We start from the raw sequence: 14,859 nt of genomic DNA, 5'->3' as shown, positions 1-14,859 counted from the left end.
GTATTCAAAGAACGCCGAGGAAAGTGGGGGCAGGTGCTTTTGCCAGGCAGCCTCCAATGAGCAGGCCCGGGGCAACGAGGAGGTGGCAGCAGCCAGCACATGCAGGCATTTCCTGGGGCTCAGTGAATGTTTAGAGCTCAGGGGCTCAGCCTGTGCTTCCGCTTCCTTTTCTTCAGCACAGGAGTTCGGTTTGGCTGTCCAGAGCCTTGCTCTGCACCCGAATGCCGTACCGAGCGTGAGGGAAAGATGAAGCAACACCCACGTAGGCACCCAGGGAAAAAGCGGAGGTTGTCTTAGGAGCCGGTTTGAGACAAAATTCACCCAACTCCTTCTGCGGTGGTGTACGGGAAAGAGTCGGTAGGGGAAGCCGCAGGACAGCCTGCAGCAAAGCTCAGGACTTGTTCCCTCGCCTCTGCCTTCTGCACGTCTCCTCGTCGGCCGCCTGTGAGCGAGACGCTTCACCAGCTGGCTTGTTTGAAATCAGCAAAGTTATGGCATGGAAGTTATCTGGTAGGAGTCGTTGCTAAACAGATGCAGTTGAAGCTTTGTATCTTCCGTTCTCTCTACTAGTTATTCTAATCTTGCCCTGTTGGTTTAGCCCATCAGTTTTCATGTTCTCTTCATCTATTAATAGCAGAAGAAAGGGCCCCTTGATTCCAGTATTTCTTGCTGTAGTTCAGAGGTAGAGTTGGCTTTCCCTCTGACCTTTTATACTTTTACTTTGTGTTAAGTGGAACCCAAAACTGAATAGGATACTTTGTGTAAAGCTTGAGCAGCCCTTAACTTTCGAATTATTATACCGCATGCACTACTGCTTTGCAACATTCACAGGACTGTGGTGGTGTCAGATAGTTCACTTGCATTTAGTTCCTCAGGGCCCAGGCCTTCCTTTGGGCTGATGGTCTTGGCCAAAGCTGCAATGTTCAGTCCTTGCTGTGAAAGGCAGGAGGTGCTGGCTGGGCAGTCTGCTTTATTTTGTGCCTTTTTGGGGGTGACTCAAAGGGAGTGGGGGGATTGTGGGTGGGCTGGTTCTGCCACGTGGGGCAGGGGGCTGCTGCAGCAGAGGAGCAGGTGAGCGAGGGCTGGGGGCCCCCCCCCTAAAGTGCTGAAAATTCTCCGAGGGCACCACACTATCTTTAAAAGTGTAAGTACTGGGGTGAGGCGAGGCGGAGGCAAACCTCTGGTTTGCAGCTGGAGAGGGAGGGCTTGGAGTGACTGGTGCGTAAGAAAGCTTTGGAAACGACCCCTGTCTGCCCTCTCTGCTTCTAAAAGGCTTTTAGCATTGGAAAATAAAAGCCACGTGGGGGCCCGGCTGCTGCCCACGCCCAGGGAGGTGCTCAGTGCTGCCACCCGGTGTGTAACGGCCGGCAGTGCAGCCGTGCCGCGGCGTGTGCCGCCCCGTGGGAGCTCAATGCTGCCACCCTGTGTGTAACGGCCGGCAGTGCAGCCGTGCCGCGGCGTGTGCCGCCCCGGGGGAGCTCAATGTTGCCATCCGGTGTGTAACGGCCGGCAGTGCTGGCGGAACGAACGTTTTTCTGACAGCTCTTGGAGGAACGTTTCTGTACAGGTGTTCCCCAGGGCTCCTCAGCTGCTCAGAACTCAACGTGTTGTCTTGGAGGGGAATAAAACCCATGGAACGCTGAGCGTGAGGTCACAACGCAGGCACCGCCCCCCCAGCGTGGCACCGCCCCCCCAGCGTGGCACCGCCCCCCCAGCGTGGCACCGCCCCCCCAGCGTGGCACCGCCCCCCCAGCGTGGCACCGCCCCCCCAGCGTGGCACCGCCCCCCCCAGCGTGGCACCGCCCCCCCCCAGCGTGGCACCGCCCCCCCAGCGTGGCACCGCCCCCCCCAGCGTGGCACCGCCCCCCCCAGCGTGGCACCGCCCCCCCAGCGTGGCACCGCCCCCCCAGCGTGGCACCGCCCCCCCCAGCGTGGCACCGCCCCCCCCCAGCGTGGCACCGCCCCCCCCAGCGTGGCACCGCCCCCCCAGCGTGGCACCGCCCCCCCAGCGTGGCACCGCCCCCCCCAGCGTGGCACCGCCCCCCCCGCGTGCCACCGCCCCCCCCCGCGTGCCACCGCCCCCCCCGCGTGGCACCGCCCCCCCCAGCGTGGCACCGCCCCTCTAGCCTGAACCCCACCCCCCAGCATGGCACCGCCCTCAACAACATGGCGCCAGATGCTTTAAAGTGGCTCAGTGCAGGGTTGTGGCTGGTAGAGGTTGGAGCTCTTCTGCTGTGTCCCAGGTCAGTGCCAGTCTCTGCTGCTTTGGGGGGTTTCTCTATAGCAGCCGCTGGAGCTGCGCGGGGCTTAGGGGGGTGGCCACCGGCGGGGCAGCGCGGGGCTTTTGGGGGGGGGGAGGGGGGCGTGTCCGGGCTTGGCCGGCGGGGCTCTGCGGGGGTGGCGGCTGCTGCCTCAACCGTACCCAGAGGCCCCGTGGGAGCTCAATGCTGCCACCCTGTGTGTAATGGCCGGCAGTGCAGCCGTGCCGCGGCGTGTGCCGCCCCGGGGGAGCTCAATGCTGCCACCCGGTGTGTAATGGCCGGCAGTGCAGCCGTGCCGCGGCGTATACCGCCCCGGGGGAGCTCAGTGCTCAACCCTGTGTGTAATGGCCGGCAGTGCAGCCGTGCCGCGGCGTATACCGCCCCGTGGGAGGTCAGTGCTCAACCCGGTGTGTAATGGCCGGCAGTGCAGCCGTGCCGCGGCGTGTGCCGCCCTGGGTGAGCTAATTTCTGCAGCCTAACTGCGCTGAATGCTCGAAAATTCTTAGGGGAAGAGCGGAGGGCGGAGAGCTTGACTCGAGCGTCGCTATGGATCCGGCGCCTGCGCCCTAGCCCGGCTCTGCTCGCGCCAGGGGGGCAGCGTCCCGGTGGTCGCTATGGATACGGCGCCTGCGCCGCAGCGGGTCCGGTCCCGGTGTCGCTGCCGGCCCGGGACTCCCAGGTGTGTTCCTTCCGGCGTCTGAAGGTGGTCTGGGGCCATCGGCAGGGCTTTTGGGGGTGACGGAGGAGGTCTTGGGGACACCTAAAAGGGTCTGGGGATACGTAAAGTTCTCGTGGGGCCATCGGAAAGGGTCAAGGGTCGTGGGGAGGCAGCTGGGCACCTCCGACGGACCCTTTGGGAGGTCTCTGCAGGCTCCCGTGGGAGCTGGGGGTGTCTCGGGGTGGGTTTGGGTTTGGGTTTGTGCTGCAAACAGCGTTGATAATGACTTAGAGAAAGACACACAAGAGACTCGGTAAGTCTCTTGTATCGTGCTTCTATTCTGGCGCCTGACACAGGTAGGATCATTTCAAAAGAGCTGTGTGTCTTCAGAGAGGTTTGGGCAAACTTTTATACAAAAAGTTATCTGTCTATAATGACAGAGGTCCAGATGCTGCCTATCTATACAAAGCTTATCTCTCTAAAAGAGCAGAAGTACACATATCATGCAGGTGTCCTTTGTCTTATCCAAAAGAGCATCTTGTCCAAGACTAACAGAAGTGAATCACTGACAAATCCTGTTATTCCTTCTCTATCCAAAGGCTGTCTGCCAACCCCTCTCCCCCTCCCTGCGTCCCAGCATTTCAGCTAACAAGCGGAAAATTCTTATCAACTCTGTGGTTCTGTTAATGAGACTTTTCTGTTCATCAGTTCCCCCCTTTCTCACAGCCAACAGTATATTCCTATACTATATTTTCTTAAGGCAAACTTTGGACCCAGGCTTTCTGAGCTATCTTTCCCATGCTGACACTTGTGGAAGGTACTCTCAGATGTAGTCACCCAGTCTGATGCCCCCCAAGTCCAATTCATTGAGGCTTCCCCAAATAAAGGGGTCCTCATTTGGCCTCGAGGAAGTTCAGTGCATATCCAACAGTTAGAGAGATTAGTTTGCAAAGCCAATTCTTGCCTAACGTGTAAGTACATATTGCCTTCCCATCCCTCAATTTCCTTGCTGTGCTGCAAAGATTCTGAGGGGAATTTCTAGGTATTAACTACAGCCAGGGCAATCCTTCAAGTGCCCTAGGAATGCAGTGAAAACCTTTTGGGAATTGTTCCTGCTCTGGTACTCCTCAAGCTATGAGGAGCTCTTCAGGGCAGCTCCAAGGTTAGGTTTGGATTCTCCTGGAGTCGCACACAGAACGAGTCTCACGATTCCAGTGGTCTAATTTCATAGCTGCATTTTCTTCTCTCTGCCTAGGTGACAGGACGACCTCACTAATGAAGAGAGATAGCCTGAGCTCTGCAGGAACCTTGAACCCAAGCAGCCAGTGCCTTCTGTGAGTACTAGCTGTCCTTGCTCAACGTGGAACTAGTTGAGAGCTGAAGCCAGACCACGCCATAATTCCCTCAGCTTCCTCTTCTGCAGATTAAACAGTCCCAGTTCCTTCAGCCACTCCTCCTAAGGCTTGTTATCCAGACCCCTCACCAGCTTTGTGGCCCTTCTCTGGACTCACTCTCTCACAAGGGGTGTCCTGGGGAACACCACTTGTGCCCGGCCGGCCACCGGCTGGGTTTAACTCTGTTCCCCACCGCTCTTGGGGCCCAGCCATCCATCCTGTTCTGCTGTCCAGCAGTCCCTTTGAAAAACAATCCATCTGAAAAAAGAAGTAGCAGAGAAGGAAAGTTGAAGCTGCAAGGATTGCAGTCCCCTCAGTTCTGGTTGTAGCCAGGTGGGGGTTGGTCTCTTCTCCCAGGCAAGCAGCACCAGAACAAGAGGACACAGTCTCAAGCTGTGCCAGGGGAGGTTTAGGCTGAATGTTAGGAAGAGGTTTACAGCTTGGCCAAAGACTCTTCTGATCCCTGTCTTCTGGTCGTGACCAGCAGCGTGCACGGGTGGCCAAGAAGGCCACTGGCAACCTGGCCAATATCAGGAACAGTGTGGCCAGCAGGAGCAGGGAGGTCATTCTGCCCCTGCACTTGGCACTGGTTAGGGCACACCTTGAGTCCCGTGTCCAGTTCTGGGCCCCTCCGTTTAAGCAAGACGTTGAGTTGCTGGAAGGAGTCCGGAGAAGGGCAACAAAGCTGGGGAGGGGTTTGGAGCACAGGCCTGTGAGGAGAGGCTGAGGGAGCTGGGGTTGCTTAGCCTGGAGAAGAGGAGGCTCAGGGGAGACCTTCTTGCTCTCTGCAACTCCCTGAAGGGAGGTTGTAGCCAGGTGGGGGTTGGTCTCTTCTTCCAGGCAAGCAGCACCAGAACAAGAGGACACAGTCTCAAGCTGTGGCAGGGGAGGTTTAGGCTAGAGGTTAGGAAGAGGTTCTGCACAGAGAGAGTGATTGCCCATTGGAATGGGCTGCCCAGGGAGGTGGTGGAGTCACCATCTTTGGAGGTGTTCAGGAGGAGACTGGATAGGGTGCTTGGTTGCATGGTTTAGTTGATTAGGTGGTGTTGGATGATAGGTTGGACACGATGATCTTGAAGGTCTCTTCCAACCTGGTCCGGTCCATTCCATTCCAACACCATCTAATCAACTAAACCATGGCACTGAGTGCCTCATCCAGTCTCTTTCTAAACACTTCCAGTGATGGTGACTCCACCACCTCCCTGGGCAGCACATTCCAAAGGCCAATCTCTCTTTCAACCTGCTCTATTCTATTCTATGAAGACCTTCTTCCTAACATCCAGGTTTAATTGGTGAGAGCAACAGACTTGGTTGCTGCCACCCGCTGCTAAGGGGTCTGAGTGGCCCCCTAATGGGGTTTGGAGGCAGGTAAAGGTTTCTTTTGGCATGTGAAGGGGTTTTGTGGGCATCTAGAAGGGGTGTGGAGCCCCCTGAAAGGGTCTGGGATAGTGTCAGGGGGTTCTGGGCTGGTCTACCAGCGGGTCTGGGGACATTAGAAGCGTCTGGGGGTACCTAAAACAGATCTGGGCGTATCAGATGGGGGGTTTGGGTGCATCCAAAGGGGTTTTGTGGGCATCTAAGTTGGGGAGTCTGGGGGGGTCCTGAAGGAGTTGGGGGGTTCTCCTCAAGCTATGAGCAGACACACAGACAGTTGTTAACGGACTTTCTTTGATCATTCCAGGACTGGTGTGCTGGGACTGGCAGGATCTTCCTGAGCTGTCCACGTACAGTTTCTGTCGACACTCTTCAGCTCGTACATCCGGTTTGCTGACAGAGGGTGTGGGGTTTGTGGGGCCCGGCAGCGAGAGCTTTCCAAAGAGGAGCTCTTCAGGGCAGCTCCAAGGTTAGGTTTGGATTCTCCTGGAGTCGCACACAGAACGAGTCTCACGATTCCAGTGGTCTCATTTCATAGCTGCATTTTCTTCTCTCTGCCTAGGTGACAGGACGACCTCACTAATGAAGAGAGATAGCCTGAGCTCTGCAGGAACCTTGAACCCAAGCAGCCAGTGCCTTCTGTGAGTACAAGCTGTCCTTGCTCAACGTGGAACTAGTTGAGAGCTGAAGCCAGACCACACCGTAATTCCCTCAGCTTCCTCTTCTGCAGATTAAACAGTCCCAGTTCCTTCAGCCACTCCTCCTAAGGCTTGTTATCCAGACCCCTCACCAGCTTTGTGGCCCTTCTCTGGACTCACTCTCTCACAAGGGGTGTCCTGGGGAACACCACTTGTGCCCGGCCGGCCACCGGCTGGGTTTAACTCTGTTCCCCACCGCTCTTGGGGCCCAGCCATCCATCCTGTTCTGCTGTCCAGCAGTCCCTTTGAAAAACAATCCATCTGAAAAAAGAAGTAGCAGAGAAGGAAAGTTGAAGCTGCAAGGATTGCAGTCCCCTCAGTTCTGGTTGTAGCCAGGTGGGGGTTGGTCTCTTCTCCCAGGCAAGCAGCACCAGAACAAGAGGACACAGTCTCAAGCTGTGCCAGGGGAGGTTTAGGCTGAATGTTAGGAAGTGGTTTACAGCTTGGCCAAAGACTCTTCTGATCCCTGTCTTCTGGTCGTGACCAGCAGCGTGCACGGGTGGCCAAGAAGGCCACTGGCAACCTGGCCAATATCAGGAACAGTGTGGCCAGCAGGAGCAGGGAGGTCATTCTGCCCCTGCACTTGGCACTGGTTAGGGCACACCTTGAGTCCCGTGTCCAGTTCTGGGCCCCTCCGTTTAAGCAAGACGTTGAGTTGCTGGAAGGAGTCCGGAGAAGGGCAACAAAGCTGGGGAGGGGTTTGGAGCACAGGCCTGTGAGGAGAGGCTGAGGGAGCTGGGGTTGCTTAGCCTGGAGAAGAGGAGGCTCAGGGGAGACCTTCTTGCTCTCTGCAACTCCCTGAAGGGAGGTTGTAGCCAGGTGGGGGTTGGTCTCTTCTTCCAGGCAAGCAGCACCAGAACAAGAGGACACAGTCTCAAGCTGTGGCAGGGGAGGTTTAGGCTAGAGGTTAGGAAGAGGTTCTGCACAGAGAGAGTGATTGCCCATTGGAATGGGCTGCCCAGGGAGGTGGTGGAGTCACCATCTTTGGAGGTGTTCAGGAGGAGACTGGATAGGGTGCTTGGTTGCATGGTTTAGTTGATTAGGTGGTGTTGGATGATAGGTTGGACACGATGATCTTGAAGGTCTCTTCCAACCTGGTCCGGTCCATTCCATTCCAACACCATCTAATCAACTAAACCATGGCACTGAGTGCCTCATCCAGTCTCTTTCTAAACACTCCCAGTGATGGTGACTCCACCACCTCCCTGGGCAGCACATTCCAAAGGCCAATCTCTCTTTCAACCTGCTCTATTCTATTCTATGAAGACCTTCTTCCTAACATCCAGGTTTAATTGGTGAGAGCAACAGACTTGGTTGCTGCCACCCGCTGCTAAGGGGTCTGAGTGGCCCCCAAATGGGGTTTGGAGGCAGGTAAAGGTTTCTTTTGGCATGTGAAGGGGTTTTGTGGGCATCTAGAAGGGGTATGGAGCCCCCTGAAAGGGTCTGGGATAGTGTCAGGGGGTTCTGGGCTGGTCCACCAGCGGGTCTGGGGGCATTGGAAGCATCTGGGGGTACCTAAAGTGGAGCTGGGTGTTTCAGATGGGGGGTTTGGGTGCAACCAAAGGGGTTTTGTGGGCATCTAAGTTGGAGAATCTGTGGGGGTCCTGAAGGAGTTGGGGGGTTCTCAGTGAGGTTTTGGAGTCTCTATGGAGTCCCTGTTGTATCTTGGGTCTGCTGTGGGATTGGTAGTGACTGGGTGCTCCGGTTTTGGTGGCTCCAGGGCAGCAGGTACCCACAGGGCTGTGCCTTGCTTTATGTTCCCCAGCTGTGGGCCAAGCAGGAGCCCCAGGGGAAGGGAATTTCAGCATGTGGCGGGTGATAGTGGAGGCGACTTCCTGACAAAATGGCTTTGGGGGTTTGGTTAGGTCTTGTTTTTATGGTTGACTCACTCTTGCTTTCTTTCCTTTTTTTTCAGGGAGCTTAACTGCTTTGCCTGAGGACCAGTTGCAGATTTGTATTCGGCCTCAGCCACAAGCCCTGACACGGAGCGGGGTGCTTTGGTGTCAGAATGTGGAGCTGTTGGAAACCCAATTGCTCACTGAAAAAAAGAAAAGGAATAATTTGTCATAAAAAAATCCCCACAGTTCCTGTAAGCTTTCGAGTTCCTACTTAATAATATAAAGCAGTTTGTGGTTTGGTTGGTTTGGTTTTTTTCTTGTTGTGCTGCAAAGATTTTGATAGGAATTTCTAGGTATTAACTACAGCCAGAGCAAGCCTCTACTTGCCCTGGGAACGCAGTGAAAACCTTTTGGGAATTGGTTCTGCTCTGTTACTCCTCAAGCTATGAGCAGACACACAGGCAGTTGTTAACAGAGTTTCTTGGTGCATTCCAGGTCTGGTGTGTTCAGACCGGCAGGATCTTCCTGGGCCATCCGATTACGGTTTCCGTTGACACTTTTCAGCCCTTACATCCGGTTTGCCGACAGAGGACGTTGGTTTGTGGGCCCTGGCAGCGACAGTTTTCCAAAGAGGAGCTCTAAGGCCAGCTGCAAGGTTAGGTTTGGATTCTCCTGGGGTGCCTGTGCTTGAAAGCCCCCCAGAGGCCGTGCAGAGTGGTGCTCGCAGTAGCTCTGTGCAAGTCTGCCATGGGCTCAGGAGGCCAGTATCTAGAGAGAGGGAAGGACAGAGACACTTCTAAGACAGTTTTAAAGAAATAATTATGAGAAGAGGCAAATTAATTCTGGGGACTCATGTGATATATCTGTTCAAGAGAAAAAAAAATGAAGGAGGTTTCTGACCATAACCAGGCTGACAAAGCACAGTAATGTGGTTTCCTATGGGATTCAACTCCTCCTGCATTGCACAGGACACTTCAACAGCTGTCCTGACGAGCTCTAAGTAATGAACTTAATCCACCCTGTGCGAGCAATGGGGCAAAAGATTACAAAATCCATGTATGCAGTTGAGATGTGTTACGTTGGGACGCCCAGGATACAGCTCATCAAGCTCTCCTAGTGTTTAGACGCAAGATGGAAGAAGGAAGGGGGAAGACAGAGCAGAAGGTCTATTTAAATATGAAACTCCTAGGCTGAAAGAAAAGAAAAACATTTTAAAGAGCACTCAGTGAGACTCTGTCACCAGCATAGCTAATCACAGAATCACTGAGTGTTAGGGGTTGGAAGGGACCCCAAAATAGCATCCGGTCCAACCCCTGTGCCAGTGCAGGATCACCTGGGGCGGGTTTTGAATGTCTCCAGAGACTCCACTAACTCTCTGGGCAGCCTGCTCCAGGGCTCTGGCACACACAGTGAAAAGGTTTTCCCTTCTGTTCCTGTGGAACTTCCTCCTTTTATTCGTCGGACACAGCGAAGCCGCTGGGTCGTGTTGCTGCGGCAAGGTGACCCACCCTGTAGTTCAGGGCCTGGGTCTGTGCCTTCATGGCAGCCTGTTCCCTTGGCACCCTGTCAGCTTAACAGCCCTGTACTCGGGGTCTGTGTGACGAGTTGTGGAGCCCTCCATCCCCCTTCTGTCCCCAGCAGCAGCCCAAGGTCCCTGTAAGCAGGGCTGGGGAGGCTGCTTTAGGCAGCTAACAGGAACCAACCTTGCCTGGCCCTTAGGGGGCTGAGGTCAGTCCCTGGGCTCCTGAAGAGGTGGTGTTGCGCTGCTGCCAGGAGGGCCGGCCCGTAGGTGGGGCACGGGCCAGAGCCTGTGGCTCTCTGTGGGGCTTTTTGGGAGTGCTGCTGAGGCCTCACTCTGTCCTGTTGGCATCCTTTGTCAGGGTAGCCAGATCCTAGGCCTGATGTCTATCGTTAGCTCAATCGCAGAATTTGCTCGTCTGCTGTTCCTGTCCGTAAATTTTTGCCAGTGCTTCTGTAATAAAAAGGTTTTTATTTCTCCTGTAACTTGCAAGCTGGTGACCTCCTTAGGAGCACCACTGTGTTGTTCACAAAGTTCTTTGCTGTTGCAAAGCTGGGAGAAGTGTGAGGTTCAGCTGATGAAGTTTCTCTCTTTAGGGGTGTCTGCTCAGCCGTCCTCTTCCTGGATCTCGGAGCTTTGTCTCTCCCTGTTTGCGGTGCCCCGACAAGGACTTGTGCCGACACATCCTCGGGAAGCTGAAACCACCAAAGGGTTTAATGGGTGAGAGCAAAGCTCAGCTGTGTGCTGAAGCTGCAAACCTTGCCCAGAAGGCTGTCCCCGGCTCGGGGTGATAAAAAGAACAGGAGCGTAGCCGCTCGGCTGTCTTTCCTTCTGTGATGCCACAGGGGGGTGGGCGAGGATACAGCAGAGGAGCAGTGAGGGAGGGGTGAGGGCAGCCTCCCACAAAGGCTGCTTGCAGACCTGAAATGCCAAATGTTTGAAATGCCAGGACGTTCTTGGAGGGGAGGGAAAGCCCCGGGAAAGTGTAAGAGTGAGTGTGAGGTGTTCCAGCAGAGGAACAGCGGTGCTGCTTATTGAGAGATTGCAGAAGGGCAGTGATTTGTGTGCAGAAAGGCCTTGACGTGACCCCCCTCTGTTCTGTAGAAAGGCTTCTAGAGGAGAAAAGCACATCCTGAGCAGAGCCACGGGGGGGTGTGGGGTGTGGTTTGAAGCAGAAATAGCAACTGTCTCTCAATTAAAACAGTGGATTGTCTTTCGTGTGTGTGTGTGGTGTGCTCTTTTTTCATTGACTGGAAAAAGCTCTGCAGGGAGACCAGCTGATCTGCTCCCGAGGCACAGCAGCACCGGACCTGCTGAGCGCTGGGGGCCTGTTAAGGAGGGTCTGCTGTCATCTGAAGTGGGCTTGGGGGTATGAAAGGGGAATTTGGGGGCATGTGAAGGGTTCTGGGAGCATCTAGAGGTGTCTGGGGACCTCTGGAGGGGCTCCTGGGTCATGTCTGGAGGGTCAGGGAGGAGTGGGGGGGTCTGTGCCTCAGTGTGGTTTCGGGGTCTCTGTGTCAGGTCCCCACAGCATGTGGGTTGCTGTGTGGCACTGCTGGAGTCTCGGTGTCCCTAGCGCCGCTGACTCTTCTGCTCACTGCTCCCACCTTGTGGGCACGGCCAGGTACTGCTTGCTGTCGCCTGCTGCCAAGGGTGTGAGTGGCCTCTGCAGGGAGGCGCAGAGAGGTATTCTGGGGCGTCTAGAGGGGCTTTGTGGGCATCGAGAGGTGTCTGGCGGCCTCTGGAGGGTCTCTGGGGGGGTCTCTGGAGGGTCCTGAAGCAGCTGAGGGGGCGGGGAGTGGTGGTGTTGTGTTAGAGGTCTCGGGGGGGTTCCAGGGTTTGGGGTCCCGCAGGATTGGGGTGGTCTCACCCCGGTATTGGGTGTCCTGCAGTCCCAGGGTCCCCCAGCCACATCTCCCCCGGCATCTCAAGGCGAGCTGCGAGCACCTCAAGGGCCTTAGAGGGTGAGAAAGGAGGGCTGGGGGCATGTAGACGGAAGTGAGGGCACCAAGACGGCACCGTCCTCCCCGTGACAGCGCCTGCCCTTCCCAAGATGGCGTCGCCCTCCCCGTGACAGCGCCTGCCCTTCCCGAGATGGCGCCGCCCTCGCCCCGTCGGCTCCGACCTAGCCAGCGTAATCCTCGTCCCCTCTGCTTTCTCCGCTCCGCATCAGCTCAGTGTGGACTCTGCTGCTCTCTGGAGTTGCTCTGTGCCTGCTGCAGGACTCTGTTATGGGTTTGAGGGTGGGCGGCAGCGAGGGGGGGGGCCGAGAAACACCAGCGGCGGGGGGGGGGGGGGGGGGGGGGGGGGTGTCGATTTGCCGCGGTCGGGAGCAGTCTACTCCCAGTTCACGAGCTGTTCTCCTGTCTCTCCCAGCTCTTGCAGGCTGACCCCAATGCCCTCAGACTCGCCCAGCGATCCCAGGGTGAACCCGGCAGCACCCAGACTCGCCCAGCGATCCCAGGGCGAACCCAGCAGCACCCAGACTCGCCCAGCGATCGTCACGTGATTAGGGGCCGCGCAAAGGAGGGGCGGGGAGCAGAGAAAGCGGCGGCGGCGCCCAGCCTCCAGCCACGCCCGCTGGAACATGCTTTCCAATTAGTACGCTACCTCTTAGGTTTCCAACCTGGGTATTCAAAGAACGCCGAGGAAAGTGGGGGCAGGTGCTTTTGCCAGGCAGCCTCCAATGAGCAGGCCCGGGGCAACGAGGAGGTGGCAGCAGCCAGCACATGCAGGCATTTCCTGGGGCTCAGTGAATGTTTAGAGCTCAGGGGCTCAGCCTGTGCTTCCGCTTCCTTTTCTTCAGCACAGGAGTTCGGTTTGGCTGTCCAGAGCCTTGCTCTGCACCCGAATGCCGTACCGAGCGTGAGGGAAAGATGAAGCAACACCCACGTAGGCACCCAGGGAAAAAGCGGAGGTTGTCTTAGGAGCCGGTTTGAGACAAAATTCACCCAACTCCTTCTGCGGTGGTGTACGGGAAAGAGTCGGTAGGGGAAGCCGCAGGACAGCCTGCAGCAAAGCTCAGGACTTGTTCCCTCGCCTCTGCCTTCTGCACGTCTCCTCGTCGGCCGCCTGTGAGCGAGACGCTTCACCAGCTGGCTTGTTTGAAATCAGCAAAGTTATGGCATGGAAGTTATCTGGTAGGAGTCGTTGCTAAACAGATGCAGTTGAAGCTTTGTATCTTCCGTTCTCTCTACTAGTTATTCTAATCTTGCCCTGTTGGTTTAGCCCATCAGTTTTCATGTTCTCTTCATCTATTAATAGCAGAAGAAAGGGCCCCTTGATTCCAGTATTTCTTGCTGTAGTTCAGAGGTAGAGTTGGCTTTCCCTCTGACCTTTTATACTTTTACTTTGTGTTAAGTGGAACCCAAAACTGAATAGGATACTTTGTGTAAAGCTTGAGCAGCCCTTAACTTTCGAATTATTATACCGCATGCACTACTGCTTTGCAACATTCACAGGACTGTGGTGGTGTCAGATAGTTCACTTGCATTTAGTTCCTCAGGGCCCAGGCCTTCCTTTGGGCTGATGGTCTTGGCCAAAGCTGCAATGTTCAGTCCTTGCTGTGAAAGGCAGGAGGTGCTGGCTGGGCAGTCTGCTTTATTTTGTGCCTTTTTGGGGGTGACTCAAAGGGAGTGGGGGGATTGTGGGTGGGCTGGTTCTGCCACGTGGGGCAGGGGGCTGCTGCAGCAGAGGAGCAGGTGAGCGAGGGCTGGGGGCCCCCCCCCTAAAGTGCTGAAAATTCTCCGAGGGCACCACACTATCTTTAAAAGTGTAAGTACTGGGGTGAGGCGAGGCGGAGGCAAACCTCTGGTTTGCAGCTGGAGAGGGAGGGCTTGGAGTGACTGGTGCGTAAGAAAGCTTTGGAAACGACCCCTGTCTGCCCTCTCTGCTTCTAAAAGGCTTTTAGCATTGGAAAATAAAAGCCAGGTGGGGGCCCGGCTGCTGCCCACGCCCAGGGAGGTGCTCAGTGCTGCCACCCGGTGTGTAACGGCCGGCAGTGCAGCCGTGCCGCGGCGTGTGCCGCCCCGTGGGAGCTCAATGCTGCCACCCTGTGTGTAACGGCCGGCAGTGCAGCCGTGCCGCGGCGTGTGCCGCCCCGTGGGAGCTCAATGCTGCCACCCTGTGTGTAACGGCCGGCAGTGCAGCCGTGCCGCGGCGTGTGCCGCCCCGGGGGAGCTCAATGTTGCCATCCGGTGTGTAACGGCCGGCAGTGCTGGCGGAACGAACGTTTTTCTGACAGCTCTTGGAGGAACGTTTCTGTACAGGTGTTCCCCAGGGCTCCTCAGCTGCTCAGAACTCAACGTGTTGTCTTGGAGGGGAATAAAACCCATGGAACGCTGAGCGTGAGGTCACAACGCAGGCACCGCCCCCCCAGCGTGGCACCGCCCCCCCAGCGTGGCACCGCCCCCCCCAGCGTGGCACCGCCCCCCCCAGCGTGGCACCGCCCCCCCCAGCGTGGCACCGCCCCCCCAGCGTGGCACCGCCCCCCCAGCGTGGCACCGCCCCCCCCAGCGTGGCACCGCCCCCCCCAGCGTGGCACCGCCCCCCCTGCGTGGCACCGCCCCCCCCCAGCGTGGCACCGCCCCCCCAGCGTGGCACCGCCCCCCCCAGCGTGGCACCGCCCCCCCCAGCGTGGCACCGCCCCCCCCCAGCGTGGCACCGCCCCCCCCAGCGTGGCACCGCCCCCCCCCAGCGTGGCACCGCCCCCCCCAGCGTGGCACCGCCCCCCCCAGCGTGGCACCGCCCCCCCCAGCGTGGCACCGCCCCCCCCCGCGTGGCACCGCCCCCCCCCGCGTGGCACCGCCCCCCCCCAGCGTGGCACCGCCCCCCCCAGCGTGGCACCGCCCCCCCCAGCGTGGCACCGCCCCCCCCAGCGTGGCAGCGCCCCCCCCAGCGTGGCAGCGCCCCCCCCAGCGTGGCAACGCCCCCCCCAGCGTGGCAACGCCCCCCCCGCGTGGCACCGCCCCCTCAGCGTGGCACCGCCCCTCCAGCCTGAACCCCACCCCCCAGCATGGCACCGCCCTCAACAACATGGCGCCAGATGCTTTAAAGTGGCTCAGTGCAGGGTTGTGGCTGGTAGAGGTTGGAGCTCTTCTGCTGTGTCCCAGGTCAGT

The 14,859-nt window shown here is 57.4% G+C and overlaps 1 long non-coding RNA gene across 1 annotated transcript; it reads left to right on the top strand.

Annotated features, from left to right (window-relative positions):
• The first annotated feature begins 8,328 nt into the window (after nt 1-8,328).
• Nucleotides 8,329-10,908, top strand: LOC137455810 (uncharacterized). The gene is made up of 3 exons (XR_010990928.1): nt 8,329-8,474; nt 8,719-8,878; nt 10,339-10,908. It is a non-coding gene; the product is annotated as an uncharacterized lncRNA (long non-coding RNA).
• The last annotated feature ends 3,951 nt before the right edge of the window (nt 10,909-14,859 follow it).

This window comes from Melanerpes formicivorus, unplaced genomic scaffold (assembly GCF_026170545.1).
Source record: "Melanerpes formicivorus ecotype bairdi unplaced genomic scaffold, bMelFor1.0.p_v2 SCAF_111, whole genome shotgun sequence".
Lineage (NCBI taxonomy): Eukaryota > Metazoa > Chordata > Aves > Piciformes > Picidae > Melanerpes > Melanerpes formicivorus.
This window is presented reverse-complemented; position numbering and strand designations above follow the sequence as displayed.